This window comes from Dreissena polymorpha, chromosome 2 (genome assembly GCF_020536995.1).
Source record: "Dreissena polymorpha isolate Duluth1 chromosome 2, UMN_Dpol_1.0, whole genome shotgun sequence".
NCBI lineage: Eukaryota > Metazoa > Mollusca > Bivalvia > Myida > Dreissenidae > Dreissena > Dreissena polymorpha.
In genome coordinates, this window is record NC_068356.1 from 15,206,409 (window position 1) to 15,223,936 (window position 17,528).

Here is a 17,528-nt window from a genome sequence, read left to right on the forward strand (position 1 = left end):
AATACATGAGCGTAGCATAAACAACGCGCACATTACATAGGAACATTGGCAACCATACTGAGAACATTCAAAGCACTTGACGTTCTGACAGCACCGATTTAAAACCATCTTCAATAACAGTGTTGATTATTCGAGCCGCGACAGGCTAAACATGAACAATAGTTTCCGCATAAACTGGATTTTCGTTAGGAAGAGACTTCCGTTTAAACGATAAATACCCTTAAAAGCAAAAAAGTGTCGACCTTGATAATCAGGTGCAGTAGTAGTGCGCAGGCCTATCTGCGACGACACTTTACACACATGCATTTAACACCGTTTTTACAAATCGAGGATTATATAAGTGTGAATGTCCTCAGTGCGCGACCAGACTGACCGCTTGTTATTGTTATAAACCATAACTGGAAATCAACGATTGCGTAACACGATGTGTTTTGTCACATGATGCGGCAATATTTCGTTGATAAGTAACACTAATGTTAGTTAATGTGTTTACGAAATATGATGGCAATAAGTATCAGAGGCTTGGTTTGATAGATGTCCCTGAGCCCAGAATGACATTTATACTGACAGGCGGCAATAAAGCCTGTCTGCGTCCCTCCTGTTAAAGTTTGATAGATGCTTTGTTATAACGGCCAACATAACTTGGCAGTGGCTGCGTCTAGGTGCAGACGTGTTTATACGATGAACGTGTCTACGGAATACACGATATGGGGGGGGGGGAAGATACAATAGACGTAAATCATCCCCGTGGCAGGGGGCTTTTTAAACGACATCATTGGGCTGGTACATCGGATAGTCGATGTGATGGCCACTGCTGTTTATATTAATCCATGCTCGATATCATCAAAAACTGAAAAAGACTTTATGAAAACCGTTAACGATGTTGATGTTTAAAACCGATCCGATACAAAATATCTTTCATTTAACAACCAAATTTAAATAAAACGATTTTAAAATTGTATTATGTTTAATTCCATGTTATATATACGAGATCGTTACTAATGTGCCGCTTATTTAAAGATTAATTTTCCAACGTTATTAGTAATTTTAGTTTATAACCAACGTGTTGATTACATGTTAGATTTAAAAACAAAACAAAGCAACGCCGTCATCATAATCATTTTTCATCATGAATTTATTTATACACCTAGTATTCATGGTATTCAGTTTAAATATTATGCCTATGCCAATCAGCAAATACCATCTAAAATGGCATATGATAAAACTCACGTATCAAACAATTGTAATAGGTAGCCAATAACAATCAATATCTCAGAGAAGTTCCCTAATAATAAATCAAATAAAAAATTTGCAGAACGTTTATCTTACTCATCGGCAAAAAGGTAGCACGTATGATGATAGACAATACGGTGTGATCTATTGTTTTGTTGTATCATAAACCATCTATTGACATATGACAAACATCCATGAGACAAAAATGACGAACGTTGACGCCATTATAATTCATGTATGATGGCTTTTGTTGCGGTGTCTCGTCGTATTAGGCGCTTTGACGTGTGTTGTTTATTAGCTTTATTGATAATTAGCAAATGATGTATTGCCATCATTTATCGGTAAATGCGTTATTTATGAGACGTTTGCAACGTTCCCTCGGTTGAGAACGATGTATCAGGGTGCACAATACAAATAAACAAATGATATTACAGTTATATGTTTTATATGAGATACAATGACATGCAGCAATATTAATGTTCTTTCGTTGATGCAGACTTTTTGACGTGAAATTTTTACTGAAAGCCTTTGAATCTTATAGCCTAGTTAGCAAGTAATATATTATTTTTCAAACGGTACCGCTTTTAAAACCGAAAGTAGAATTTCTATACGTATACGTCCATTTCGACAAGCGCGATTATTTTTAAGTTTTAAAGCGCAAAAAAGACGGATTTCTACATTGAAACCACCAGATTTTTACTAATTGGCATAGATAAAATTAAATCTATTGTCTAGTTAGCAATTAATATATTATTTTTCAAACTGTACCGCTTTTAAAACCGAAAGTAGGATTTCTAGACGTATACATCCATTTCGACAAACGCGATTATTTTTTAGTTTTAAAGCGCAAAAAAGACGGATTTCTACCTTGTAGCCACCAGATATATTCTAATTGGCATAGATAAAATATGTTCCTTATTTATACTGAAATTTACTATGCCAAATTAGAAGTGTGGCTTTAAGTACCACTTAAAATAAGATTTCATCAAGAAGCCTTGTGCATGATAGCAAACAGTTGGAATCAATTAGGTTCACGTATAAATTATGTGGTATTACCGGTAAAATATCAGAGACCATAAAAACAACAACCACCATTATAATAATTCTTTGAGTAGAACCATTTTTACAATTATAATCAAAAAATAAAATTAAATTAGAATATAAAACTTGCTGATGTTGCTGACGCTGATGTTGGTTTTCAGTTTTATTTACGTTCTGAGTTTTATTCTTTACATGTTTATTATACCAAGATTTAACCGTACTTCGCTTTGAAACGCGTACACATAGAATTGTTTTATGAACGCAATTGCGATATTTCATCATAATGGCATTCACCACTTCATTATTTATCTGGATGACAAAATGCATCGCACTGACCTATCCATCAACTGCAATATTTCAAAGAACGCTAGAATTCTGCTGTTTGACACTGGGTGTCATATTTAATGTATTTCACAATATTTGCCGCTCCATCAATGTCTAAATTTCAGTGTATAATTGACGAGTGCGTCAATAAAGTATCATTTAATTGCGCACAGAGTGGTTAACAATGCTGATTGAAATTTATGACCATCATTGTTTGCACATCAGCAGGCCTGTCTATACGGTGAACACATAACAATTACTACGGAAGTACTTTGAAGGCAGGTTGACATTTTGTTATTGTTGATGCATTGATGGTCAAATTTTATTCATTTCTGATAAAACAAACACTTAACCAATTTATACACGGCAATTAATCATCGCGCTATTTATGTATTGAATTTGTTTTCATATGTTGTCACGAAATATGTATATTAGAGTATGAGTCACCCTTTAAGACACGGCAAAGTCATTGACCTCAATAATGGTTGGGTTCGTTATGGTCAATATGAGGTCGCAGGGGTGTAGTGGATAGGGGGTCCGTCTACCGATCGGAAGGTCACGGGTATGATCCCCACTGTGGGAGCGTTTTTTAGATTTCCCCCATAGACACCAAGTAATGGTTCAAGTCCCAGGAAACGGATTCAAAAGCGTTTCAAATAAGCCTGAGATTTTCTATTGAGCTAAAATAAATAGGTTTAAACTAATGTCAATGTGAACCATATATCAAAGATACATCACTGCGATACTGTTATGAAATTTTAAATAAATATCTCACAAATCATCCATTGAAAAGAATAACCACTTGTGTTGTATGGTAAACCGTTCCAGGAAAAACGAACATCCAATAACACGATATTGTAATAAGCATGAACCAACACAATGAATATGTGTGTTTAATACAACAATAAGCATACAGTTTGTAACCTTCCTAAATATAGGAGGTTACCAGAAAACATTCGGATGCATTTTATAAAAGAAACTTCGTAGTTTTACTCTTTTTTTTCTTTTGTTATAGTCATATCTATCTGTTAGATCTAACCTTTATTTTTTATTGTTGGTATTTGTATTTGTCATGGGAAATAAAACGTTGATTCAATCGCTTTTCAAAAAAAGTAATATTGTGTGCCCAGGAAAATTAAAAAAAAGTATGAACACATGTCTGAACGTCTGAATATCTCCTTTTGTACGATACCAATGCAATACATAGTATATAGTAGCACATTATATCAGCACTAACAGCAGTTCACAACGAACAGCCGCGAATTTCCATTGCATACCATTATCCCATTTATGCCTAGCGTCTAGAAAAAAGGCCTTGGCAAACAGCGTAGACCCAGATGAGACGCCGCATGATGCAGCGCCTCATCTGGTTCTGCGCTGTTTGCTTAAAGGAATTTCCGTAACAAAAATATTCTATATATAGAAATAAATATACTAGATATCCCTAAATAAATTGATCCAATTTAGAAGGATGGGAGAGTCTACTAGGCATAAATGTGTTATGCAGACGTCTAGGAAGGCTCCCACGAACCTCGAAAATCCCTGGCGTCATTCCCCTGGCGGACTTCTAAGGCCTTCGAAAATGGCCCAACACAAACTTCAGTGCAGTCAGATTAACGTGACTTGGTTGCCACTGTTTCGATAGCGACCGTTTAGTTACGTGAATCATTGTTTATACGAAATCAGCGCGCGACGAAGCATCAGCTTACATTGTTTGGAAACAAAATGTCGGACTCGTAAATCACGTGCGAATTTTAACTTTTAATTTAAACCCGTATGGGGACCACAAGGCGCTGAGTGGCTAAGATTACTCCAATTTGTCATCGTAAGAACAGAGAATGTTTGACAGGACTTGTACATAAACACTTTAACGGGACACTTGAAACGTGTAAGGTATTGAGTTTCTATCAATCATTGGGTATATAAGGCTTTACTTTTCTTTGAGCTTGATAAAATTGGTAAGAAGTTTAAATACGACTATAACAAATTTATCGGAGAGCTATTAAGCCGGCGCTGTGTACATAGTTTGATAGGCATGTGAAATTTACAACTTTTGCTATTGAAGAGCTCTCGAGGACGCCTACATTAGGTCCACTCGGTTTGGATGGATTGATATACAATCTTCCGTTGTGTCAAATACAAGGGGCTTCACGCAACAGGGTGCCACGTTTCGAAGATAATTATGACATTGTCTTCAGCGTCGAGAGCGGTACGGGAGATTGTGTGATTGACAGAAGAGCTGTTTAAGTCATGTGCGAGCATGGTAGAAAGGAAATTAAAACCCTTATGAGGCATTCTGCACGTGTGATTCTCTCAAAAGATCTAAAGATGGGATCTATAAAATGGGGTCTGACGTGCACGTTGTTTCTCTCAACAACACTGTTGCATGTATGACATTTTTAAGAACGTTTTCCCCAAATGATCAACGCCTTTAAACAAATTGGATTCTTGACAAAAGCATGCTTAAATCACGAATAAAACGTTGACGTTATTGAAATTGTCCCAATACAAAGCTTTATCATACACTCTTTTCTTACGGGATGAATCAATCAACGGTACAAATACCATATTAAGACGTTAAGGACTTTGGCTGGAACAACTGATGTTTCAACAGAGAAAACTTGTTATTTTAAATACAAAATATGTACCTCAGGTTGGTACAGAACCGCATCACATTGGTAATGGCATCGTTGTTCTTAGTTCAGCAATGTCGACGCAGTCTTGCCCCGCAAAGCAAGATGAGCCATAAATGTCGAAATTCTAGCATTCGTCTAAACTTCCTTGCTTTCATCTTTATGGTTTATAGCCAAGTCTGTAGTCAAGAGGTCACAACTGCATATTCTTAAGAAGTGACACGTTCTGGAATATGTTAATATTTAATTAGAATATCATGATATGGACGTAATTTAAACAATAAAATATTGAAGCAAACTAACTTAACTCTGTAACATGACAAAGACCGAAGACATAGTTAAATGATATAAGTGTTTAATATTTTAACAGCAACACATGCCTTTTGTTCTCTGGGTCCACCAGAGTATCCATCTCGTTATCGCGAACCAATCAGATAACCTGACAAATGGACGTCAGACCGATTGCTGTGCTTATCGGCGAAATTGCCAATTTGTATCTCAACACCCGTCGATAAGCCCGTGAGAAGGGCCAAGAGCTATCGTTCAAGACTCACATCCCGGAACCAACCCGCTGCTTAAGTAATCAACATGGTGGGATAAAACATACTTTTGTAAATAAAGGTCGAATATCTTATAGCCAGGGGTTTATGATAGAGTTGCATTGAATATTGAGATTAGATCAAAACGGGGATAAACATGTGTCAAAAATGTAACAAGCCCAGTGTTTAATCGTTACTACAACGCAACGTGAAATAACATTCGACTCTGCAATGTAAAACAAACGTTTAATGTTTATGCCCATGTCAGCGTAAATTATATTGAATGTTTCATTCTTTTAAATAATTTCCCCTATAATTATATTTTTTGTCTTTGTACACACGATTAATGTAGTAAAATATTCTGCATCATATTCAATTCAAACATTATAAATCATAGGTCTTAAGAATAAGGTGGAACAAGAACTTATTCCATAACTGTACTATGTTGTCAGATCTAACATGCTAGATAACCGTGCCATATAACTGTACTATGTTGTCAGATCTAACATGCTAGATAACCGTGCCATATAACTGTACTATGTTGTCAGATCTAACATGCTAGATAACCGTGCCATATAACTGTACTATGTTGTCAGATCTAACATGCTAGATAACCGTGCCATATAACTGTACTATGTTGTCAGATCTAACATGCTAGATAACCGTGCCATATAACTGTACTATGTTGTCAGATCTAACATGCTAGATAACCGTGCCATATAACTGTACTATGTTGTCAGATCTAACATGCTAGATAACCGTGCCATATAACTGTACTATGTTGTCAGATCTAACATGCTAGATAACCGTGCCATATAACTGTACTATGTTGTCAGATCTAACATGCTAGATAACCGTGCCATATAACTGTACTATGTTGTCAGATCTAACATGCTAGATAACCGTGCCATATAACTGTACTATGTTGTCAGATCTAACATGCTAGATAACCGTGCCATATAACTGTACTATGTTGTCAGATCTAACATGATAGATAACCGTGCCATATAACTGTACTATGTTGTCAGATCTAACATGCTAGATAACCGTGCCATATAACTGTACTATGTTGTCAGATCTAACATGCTAGATAACCGTGCCATATAACTGTACTATGTTGTCAGATCTAACATGCTAGATAACCGTGCCATTATGGACTGTACTATGTTGTCAGATCTAACATGCTAGATAACCGTGCCATATAACTGTACTATGTTGTCAGATCTAACATGCTAGATAACCGTGCCATATAACTGTACTATGTTGTCAGATCTAACATGCTAGATAACCGTGCCATTATGGACTGTACTATGTTGTCAGATCTAACATGCTAGATAACCGTGCCATATAACTGTACTATGTTGTCAGATCTAACATGCTAGATAACCGTGCCATTATGTATGTTGTCAGATCTAACATGCTAGATTACCGTGCCATATAACTGTACTATGTTGTCAGATCTAACATGCTAGATAACCGTGACATTATGGACATCATCGAGTTCTAATCGCATTATGGTGAACAACAACACATTGTTAACCTATGAACATAACGTATGAGACGCATCATGCCGCCAGCAGAGCTCGAGGCCAACGTGTACTATTCAGCTCAAGAGCAACCATGCCCGCTATGAAGTCACGCAAGGTATCGTGGTCTAAAGAGCAGGTTGGTCTTATCTACGCCGGTCGCATATGACATATGACCCATTTTCGCATGCCGCGGCTCGTATGTTGTTTTTTTCTCAAGACTCAATAACCATTTCGGCAAGGGCTAATGGAACCCTGTAATCTTTTAAGAAGCAAAAACGTTATAGACCTTATTATGCAGCCTTAAAAAGTCTTTTATCTGTAGACTTAGTTTTTTTACCAGATAACGATTCTGATAAAAAATTAGGTTTGAAAGACAGATGAATTGAACAGTGAGTATTAATATTCTAAATCAAATCTATTATCAAAACAAACATCGTACCTCTGTTTCAAAAACCTATGCGGATAATGTTGAAAGGTAAACGACTGAAAAACAGAGGTTTTCGAAAACGTTCAGACTTATAAAAATCCATGGAAACGGTGTAGAAAGCTATGTATTCATCAGAAGTTCATTTTTTTAAGTTCTATATTGATCACGATCAAAACTGTAAATTTCTGTACTTTGTTTTGCAAATTTCATAAAGCGGCTGCTTTTTTTCAAACCTTAGAGGAGAATACAACGTATCATCGGGACCGTTGTTGTTAATACCAGTATACATTAAAACGATAGAGCTCGTAAACATCACCCACATCATTTTGACTAGTCGTTTTGATAGAAATCTGCACGAAGATTTATATGACCGCTCTTAGACGCGTTGGCCAATAAAAGGGGATTTATCGCCATTTTAATGTCCATTTGTTAACATAAAGAAAGAATCTATTCGGGAAAAATTTACATAAAAGGCCACCAACTTCGACGCAGATAGTATCTTATTTCGAACAGACACTGTGCTCTTGGTCTGCGCAATATACTGTGAAATAAAATGCATATATATGTCTTATTCTGAGAAAACAGGGCTTAATGCATGTGCGTAAAGTGTCGTCCCAGATTAGCCTGTGCAGTCCGCACAGGCTAATCAGGGACGACACTTTCCGCTTTTATGACATTTTTCGTTTAAATGAAGTCTCTTCTTAGCAAAGATCCAATTTAGGCGGAAAGTGTCGTCCCTCATTAGCCTGTGCGGACTGCACAGGCTAATATGGGACGACACTTTAGGCACTTGCAGTATGCCCAGTTTTCTCAGAACGCGACTCACATACTCGTGTACAAGACCTGTTGCACTTGTTTATATTGCTCTATATGTTTGGTAAGGAAGAACGCCACCACAGAAATACACGACCAATTTCTAATAGTATTGTTTATTTTATTCGTCCTATACTGGACTAGTTATAAAACGAAAATGATCACTGCAATGCACAACAGATGTTGTTAAAGCTGCAGAACACGCCATAATAATTACGCACCTATTAATTATCCTAGCAGGCAATTTGTAAACTTGACGTAAATAATAGACATACCTAATTCTATAGCAAATGTGTCACGTTTGCTGCGATGATTAGGTAATGGCATTCAAATTTTATCGCGATGTCCCAGCGGATATCGTAATTTGTTTTTTTCTTTTTATTTTACATTACATCTTACTATTAATTAACAACTAATTTGTGTTACCCAAATCAGGCAAACATTAAACAGATTCTGCTAACATGTTATAGTGTCATGTGCCAGTTGTAACAGTGTAATAATAGATCGAAACCTTTGAGCGGCGATACAGTGTAACATTCATTATATCCAATGGTGTACATATCGACACCCACGTGTTATTGTGCCCCGGCACTTGTCACCCTGGTGTCGTGATCCGCGCCATCGGCCGCAAGTATCCACAGAGTGTGGTCAGTCGATGAGATAACAACCGAGTGTTGTTTGCATTTCCGGAGGTGACGCCTTCTTAATAATGCGTTAACCTCGTACAGCCTTTGTCGGCGTTAATTAACACCATTCGAGGTCATTAAGTGACAAATACGTATAAGTATTACGAAACATAAGAGGTTTTGTTTGGTATTATGGTCATTAGATGTGTTTTTTTACTTTTCAACAACAACAACAACAACCTTTATTAGCATATAAGCATAATACAATGCTTTTTTTGCCACAAAACAGAAAGTTACGCAGTTCATTCATTAGACTATTCACTCTTGTTTTTCTTGTCTATCATGCCATCTCATGCCACGTTTCAGATTGTGTACTGGTACATGGGAAAACATTATAATTATTGATTAATAACACATGTTACATAGTACTAACATACTTAAATTTGTTAATCATTCATTGCTATACATGTTCTATCGACTCGTGTAAGATCTCGATATTTTCACACAATGAAATAATTTGATGACTAAAATAACAATTGTAAATTTGCATATATCTACTCGTTACTTCTTTCACACGCTGCTGAATATAAAAATATGGTATGGTGTCGAAACCTTGAATCTTGTGCATTTCGCAATGGCTGCCGAGTTATTTATTAGCTGGCATGAACGAGTCGAAATCCGCGGCAATTTACTTCGCAAAAAGCCACTTTTTACGAGTGATAAACATTTTAGCCTTTAGACCCCCTCTAAATGTAATTTACGATCTTTGTTCTGTAAATGTATATTTCATAAATGTCGGGGCATACCGTTTCAAAGAATAATGCAGGAAATATACGACCCAATAAATTCGCGAGTCGTTTCAAGCTTCCGAGGATCTGCGTTCTTTATAAGCACGGAATTTCCCGTAGAGCCCAGTCTGGTACCTTTGTACGGTACTATATCAATAAGCCTCCGCTTGTCTGTGTTTACGCGTATGCGCACATCAATCGCCTGTTACACTAAATGCCGCTTATTGTTAATTCAACACCATGTTATCGCTTACATGATCAAAGCAGCAAATACTGAAAAATTTTAACTAAAGGCGCGAGTTTCTGTCTGGATTTCATCAAAAATGAAATTAAATTCATTCTGGCAGGACGTGCGGTGGTGCTGGGCTGAACTGTCTGGCGCTGCTTTTCATACCACACACTCGATTTTCAAGAGCACTCACAACGACAGTAATTTGTGTCTGAAAGATATTTTATAATATATTATTAAAATACGCTAGGATCTGTTTATTCAAAACTTTAACGGCCAGTTTAGTGATTTATGTAACTTTATTGTTAACCCTGTGATATATGTGTTAATTGTAAACAAAAGTGTATGCTTGCAAAATTTGCATGTTCAAAGAATGAAGAATAACACTGCTTTTACTTTTAATTGACGATGCTGCGAAGCAGCTTGTCTAAGTTATCATACCGTGAAAAAATTCTTCACAATGGCGACCATGTAAAAGACCGAGCCAGTCCGATTGAGAGCTCGATTTTTCTAATCGGCATACCTCGCTGATTATCATTGACAAAGCTAAAGGAAGTTTAGCTATAAATAGGACAGCATATTTTGGGGAAAAGACTAAATGATAGTTTGAAAACGTTTATTTTAAATCAGTTATATTCAATCCATTATATGTTTATAGATCAATGAAACAATTATGCATTTTCTGTATTGTATTTGACATTTGTCGTGATTCTGTAAATAAATTGCGAATGAAAACGTGTATAATTAACGTTTAACGAGATCGTGAGTGTAAAGAAAACTAATTATTTTGAACCTGTCATTTGTTAACGTTATAGCGAGTATGGTATATAAACAGCATAATAGCCGTACGACATCTGTGCTCGGTCAGCAGCTGGAGCGTGCGCGTCGCGACCAAGGCGAGAGTCACCCGCAGAGGATCTTCTTAGAGGGAACTTCTGCGGGTGGCTCTGCTAATCCAGCTGAGTCTGCCACCCTCGAGCCGGACGTCTTCCACATTGCTGGGATTGCTGTCTTCCCCAAGATGCAGCGGTCTCGTCAACCGCTGTTTATCGTCGGGAGTTCGCTGACCCGGACCTGTCAGAAGTCCCGTCTGTAGAGGGACGGGGATAGTGGGACAACGAGATCACCAGTGTGGAGGAAATACGGGGCGGACCTGGGGCTGCTCTTCAGCTCCGAGCAGTCCCTAGAACATCGAGGGGGTGGCCCTATAGAAAGACCCTGGGACGGCGGTACTCAGTACGCTCAACGTGCAGGGGAAACCGTCTCGGGGATGAAGACGACGGCCGGTGACTTCGAGCGTGGCCATAAAGGCAGAGCGGCGAGCTGCAGACCCTTGGGAGCTGCGTCCAGACAGAATTTTGTCTACCATTGCACATTAAGGTCTCATCGGCCACCGTGCACTGGTCTATTTGGATCTAAATTATATCTTTGGCGAATACCCGGGCAGCCGGGGTAAATTTGACCTACTTTGGCTCAAAATTATTCTTTCTCCCCTGAAAGGTCACAGGGGCAGGTCGGACCTCAAAGACCTCGTGAAGAGGCCGGTAGGACCTGTAAATAAACTCTGATACACACACACACGACATCTGTGAAACTCGCTTCTCATTTTACAATAAACTTTTCAAACAGAATTACAGAGACACATCAGTGCACATACTATGTTTGATAATTAATTCGTTTGTTGGATATTGTTTGCTGTTTTAAACACATATTAGGTCATATCGCGGATATTTAGTTAACCTTACCATGTGTTCATGGGCGAACTCACGTATTCAAGTGCTCTTACGGCTATGTGCTTATACCTACTTTCGGGAATCATCATGGAATTAATACACCGTACTTAACAATCAAACATGCCTAAGCTTATTGAATTAGAGAAAAAACAATAATCAAAAGAGAAAAATTATATGTTCATGCACATGGGCATGTGAAATCACGTCCGTACACATAGCATCATTAACTTAGGAAAGGAAACAACGAAATATAAAGTTTGGTATGATATACATGTGAAATTAAAGAGCATGGTGTAATTAAAGAGCATGTAAAGTTTTGAAAATATCTGACGAAACGTAATGTTATAACCCACAAACGTTTTACTGTAACAGAACGTTTGTTTTTAAGATAAGTGGTACAGAAAATACACTTCGCATATCTTTTTAAAGATATTTCTTGTTATATTTGATCGAAAATGTAACCCGCCTCCCAGTTTCGCTGAATGGGTCAAGTTCCCCACGGATACTACTTCCCCGTTCCCCAAAATTTTGTATCGTACCCTAAATTTTTCGTACCCAATTTTGTTCGTACCGATTTTTTTACCTACCCGCATTTTTTTCGTAACCAAATTGTGTTCATATCCAATTTTTTTTGGCATAATTGTTGGTCCCAAAACTTTCGTACCCATTTTTTCCTACCCAAAGTGTTCGTACCCACATACACAATTGTGGTGATGTAGATAAACTTAAATTGATGCTGTTATATCCATACTTTTCAAAAGCATCGTCACACCAGTACTGTCAGTACTTTGATTTTTATTTTGGTCTGAAGTAAACGAACGGTTATAGGGGTATTCCATTAGGACCCGATTCCCCACGATTTCCAATATTTTGAGGTCGGGGACATTCGTAACTCAATCGGCGAAGGTCCTAACTCATTCGTAGCTAGTCGCGGGCGAGTCGTGAGCTCCAAAAAAATCGCGGCCAGTTTTTAAACGTGTTTAAAATTTGAACAAGACCTCCAAGACTGAATTTAATCGCAGTTGACTCGTAACAGTGTCGTAGTGCGTTCTTGGGCGTCGTAATGGAATCTTAGGTAATTCGTGACTCAATCGGGGAATCGGTGATCACGTGATCTGTCTACGAATCATTTACGACTTTATCAAGACTCTCAAGAGTTCACCCCGATTGAGTTGCGAGCCCGCTAAGATTCTCACGATTTAGTTACAAAACAGTTACGATTTTGTAAAGAATGATAAAGAAATAATATTTTTCCATCATGTTTGTTGTCGAATAACCCACAGTAAGAAGTATAGATGCGTAGGAATTAAATGACGAATGCGGAGCACGAGTGCTTTGATAACACAAATCTATACTCCTTACTGTGGGTTATTCGACAACAAGCCATCATAGAAAAATATTATTTCTATTCTTACACGATTCTGATTGATTTGCTTCAAGCTTTTGGACGTGAACTATATTGTCCAATACTCCGCCCTTCTTAGTACAAAGTTCACTATTTAGTGACGTAATTGAATTGTACAAACATTTGACGTCGTTTTCATTCATAAATATTTTGCAAATTACGTCACTTTCATTGAGAGCTACACTCATAGAAACTAAATGACGTCACATGTGTTAATTCTTCTGAAAAGCTGACATGCTATAAAAGTTTTCTTAATAACGTTTTTTAACAAACATATTCTTAGCAGGCGTGGTCATGCCACTTATCACCAAATATACATATATTTGTTGTTTCATTACATTTTTATACGTGATACATTTTTTACATTTCTTTAAGAGCGTGATTTAAGCACGTGCATTTTACTGCAATATTTTCTTTATTTATTCGGAACTATTTTCGAAACATTAAGCTCCGCCCATAATTTATTGCAGAATAACCCACACTTTATTTCCTTCTTTGTCTATAGAAAACAAGTCGCGTGCCGTGTTAGAATCAATATCAGTAGATATTGGTGCCGAATTCATGGGTGCGTTCGGTGAGGTCCTAGCTTAGTCATGACCGATCTGCATCGTTCGTAGTACAGTCGCAATAGATTCTTACACATCGTAGTGAAGTCGCGACCCTATTCGCAAGACTTCAACCGAACCCCACGATTCGTCGTAACTCAATCGTACCACTGGCGTAACTGAATCGCAGACTGTCACGAGTCTTCCCGATTCAATAAATGTGAGAAATCGTAGCGAATCGTGGGCTTGTTTTCGTAGTGGAGTAGTGCCATTATAGGGATATTCCACTACGACCCGATTCCCCACGATTTGTCCCGATTTCAAATATTTTGAGGTCGGGGACATTCGTAACTCAATCGGCCGTTAAATTCTGAGCAACCGAGCCCAGACTTTTTTAACATATTCATCGATGACCCTTGACCTCGATCAGAGTCTTGTGACACTCAAACACCTCTGAACGGTTTTGACTCTTGCCTTTTATCTTACGTAGTGTAATACCATTGCAATATGTAACTGTACACTGTAGACAATTTAGCAACCGTTAACCACTTGTTATGATGAAACAAAACTCTTCTAATATTCTCCAACTTAATCTTTGAAACATCGATCAATTGCGCGGAGTAACTACCACGGTAAATTGTTGCCAACCAGATTAAAACTCCTATAAAGAGCAACTCATTCGGACTTGTAAGCCGATTCCCGTAGTCAACACAAAGGCGCTTTGACTTTCCGCAATGAGTTATTACAAGCGAATCAATTAAAGCCATTTGAATGGAAGATTTACAGCCTTATGTCTGTCAGCTAAGACATCTTGCAAACCATGCATGCTGAAGGGAAATGGTAATTTCATCGTTCGACTTCAGAGGTCCTATTCTCCGGAGGCTCATTTTTACAGGAAGATTTATCGGCGTTTGAATACAGAATGAAATATTAGTTATCCAGCACACATTTCACATTCATCAAACCTGATTCCAGTTTGGTTGCTTCTGTCATTATAAATGGTCGATTCGTAGGTTTAACTTGTTGGAAGAGGAAAAAGTTTGTGATGAAAGTCAGTACAAAATATTGCTTCGAAGAATAAAATAACGTTCACTATCTCGTCTTTCATATGTTATTTAAATAAAAACAAAATTACTGAGTAAATCTTTACTTATGCACCAGTATAGGTTTATTTAATATACGTGTATACATTTAGACAAAACGCGTTAACATAAGTGTAAATTTGTTATCAGAACAACGTATTGATTCCAATATATGTTCCTAAATATTCCCATATACTATGTTCCTAAATATTCCTGCATAATATGTTCCTAAATATTCCCATATAATATGTCCCTTAATATTCCCATATTATATGTTCCTATATATTCCCATATTATATGTTTATAAATATTCTCATATAATATGCTCCTTAATATTCCCATATTATATGTTCCTAAATATTCCCATATAATGTGTTCCTATATATTGAATGACGAGCATAATCACTGTTAATCATGTCGTACTGTGTACGTATTTAGTTTTTGTACAGTTTGTATTATGTATTTTTATAATACATATGCAATTTGTCATTTAATGATGAATAAGTGTGTATGTCTTCCTTAATGTTGTCTTGGTTAAAATGTACTGGAACGTTTGTATGGAGACATTTTATCTCGAACGGTTAATGCAGTATTTCACGGTTGACAAACAAAACTTCAAACGTGATTTGCGGCTTGAGAAGACAGACTTTGTAAGTCAGTCAAATTGTTTATCTTAAAACAATGCATGTTTCATATGATTTAACGCGATTAATTAGGCTTCCAGGACACCAAGCACAAATACAATCTCGATGTCGGTGTAAAGATTGCAAAATCGTCTAATTCTGCAACCAAACATTAAAAAAAGAATAATGATGTATGTTTTAATGCCATTAACCCATGTATGCCGAGCGTCTAGAAAAAAAGGCATCGGCAAACAGCGTAGACCCAGATGAGACGCCGCATGATGCGTCTGCGCTGTTTGCTTAAAGAAATTTCTGTAAGAAATATTCTAAATATAGAAATAAATATACAAGACATCCCTAATTTTGGAAATAAATTGATCCAATTTAGAAGGATGGGAGAGTCCACTAGGCATAAATGGGTAAAAAAAGCACTGTTTCATGATCGTACAATGCTCACAAAGCCAATTAATTATGGAGCATTTGTTGTGTTGTAGTATGCCAAACGTTGGCACGTCAGACGTACACTCGAGGCACTGCACACCAGTACACAGGGTGTTCTAGGGCACACATACCAGCCTCCTGTTTCCCGCACGTCTAGGATGGAGAAGTAATTATTTTTCAAAGGTATTTTAAATGAGATTGCACACGGGCTGCTGAAATGGCGTTGACAAGCCGTTGATAGTTCACGCCGGTTTCCGCCGATGATGAAAGGGTAGATTAAACCCTATTGACGGATACAAATGAGCTAAGATAAACCAATTTATGGATCTGAGAGCGGACTATTACCCGAGAACAGGGTTCTGCTATAAACAGGCTTAGTGCCATATACATTATGATTAATTTAAAAAAGAGGACAGTTACAACTTGCAATGTTATTCCAGCAATTAGGATTATTTGCAGAAACGATTTTATTGTATTCGTGAGAAAATGTCTTGCCATCGGAAATCATATGCCATGTGTTTATTTTGCAAAACAAGTTGTTTAAAGATGTCTTTTAGTATCAACAAATCTGTAAACAAAATGTTTGAAGCAAATTTCACGAACTACTCAGTGATTGCATTAACCTTTTCTAAGAAAATTTAAATGCGCATTATGTATGCATTTTAAAAAATAACGAAATTAGATAGGAAAACAGACATACAAATGACCATGGGAATCTGAAGCGGACTACAATGACCGAAAGCGTCTAAGAAACGTTTGTTTAACATTCATGTTTTTAATGAACACTAATGCATTTTTATTCTTTACATAAGTCACATAAGTATACATCATTACTTGCTTTTTATGTAAGTAAAATTCAAATTACATGCCACCATGCTTGTATACGTGAAGGAAGTGCTGATATGTCGATAATGAATTTTTATCGCCGGTGCAGTTTTTCCTGCCATGATAAACGAATGATGTATTGCGCACAGATGTCGAGATCGTATAATACAACGAGCACTCATCAATTATTTTAAATTCGTTGCTATGGTTTCCAGTTGATGCATGATTACGATAAGCAATAGAATATCCATTAAAAGTCAATTTATGCTTGCCTACACGGTATATATGAAAGGGTTTCTAGTATAAAATAGAGAGCAGTTTGTGGGAGCTGTAAAACATTGAGAAAATTTATGAGATCGACTATTTGCTTATAGAGTAATTTCAGAACCCACAAACAAACTTTTAAATGTATGGCATACACGGTCAACACATGATTGTGACTTGTTTTAACCTTACAGGTTACATTTCATTGCGGGATTTGTCATGACATTTTTACTGTCCTTAATGAGAACCACATACAAATAACACAATCATCTTAAATTTGATACTAGTATTTGGCGGTAACGATAAAATGCGTGTTTTGCTCGTACAAGCACTTTTGGCAGAAAAAGCCACGCCCCATAAAATGGGGCCTTTTCACAGATTTTTGCATGTTTTGAAGTTTGTCATTAAATGCTTTATATTGATAATTG